This window comes from Fulmarus glacialis, unplaced genomic scaffold, assembly GCF_000690835.1.
Source record: "Fulmarus glacialis isolate BGI_N327 unplaced genomic scaffold, ASM69083v1 scaffold17761, whole genome shotgun sequence".
Classification (NCBI taxonomy): Eukaryota; Metazoa; Chordata; class Aves; order Procellariiformes; family Procellariidae; genus Fulmarus; species Fulmarus glacialis.
This window is the reverse complement of record NW_009192299.1, coordinates 7,612-7,871: the sequence shown is the minus strand read 5'-3', so window position 1 is coordinate 7,871 and position 260 is coordinate 7,612. Positions and strand designations below refer to the sequence as shown.

Here is a 260-nt window from a genome sequence, read left to right as displayed (position 1 = left end):
CTGGCACAACTGGAAACTTTATAAAGTCAAGATTGCATCTACAATAAAAGGACAGTCACGTTTTACGAGGCAGGTGATTAGAATTTCTTTGAAAATTTCTACAAATACCTCTTGTAATGGAGGCAATATTTGGTTACAATTAAAATGTGGATGAAATGGAATCCTTGCCATAGTTGACATTATTAGTAACATTTATAACCAGTATATGTTTTGATTTCTTACTCTTTTTCAATCCTTACTTTTTCTTTCAGTTATTTGTA

At 30.8% G+C, this 260-nt stretch overlaps 1 protein-coding gene across 2 annotated transcripts in view; it reads left to right on the top strand.

The window, feature by feature from the left end:
• Positions 1-260, top strand: part of ATF1 (activating transcription factor 1) — an 8,791-nt gene extending 8,531 nt beyond the window's left edge. For both annotated transcript variants that reach the window (XM_009587027.1, XM_009587026.1), the window contains one exon: positions 1-260. This exon is cut by the window's left edge and continues 340 nt beyond it. The gene's annotated coding sequence lies outside the window, so the exon portion shown is untranslated.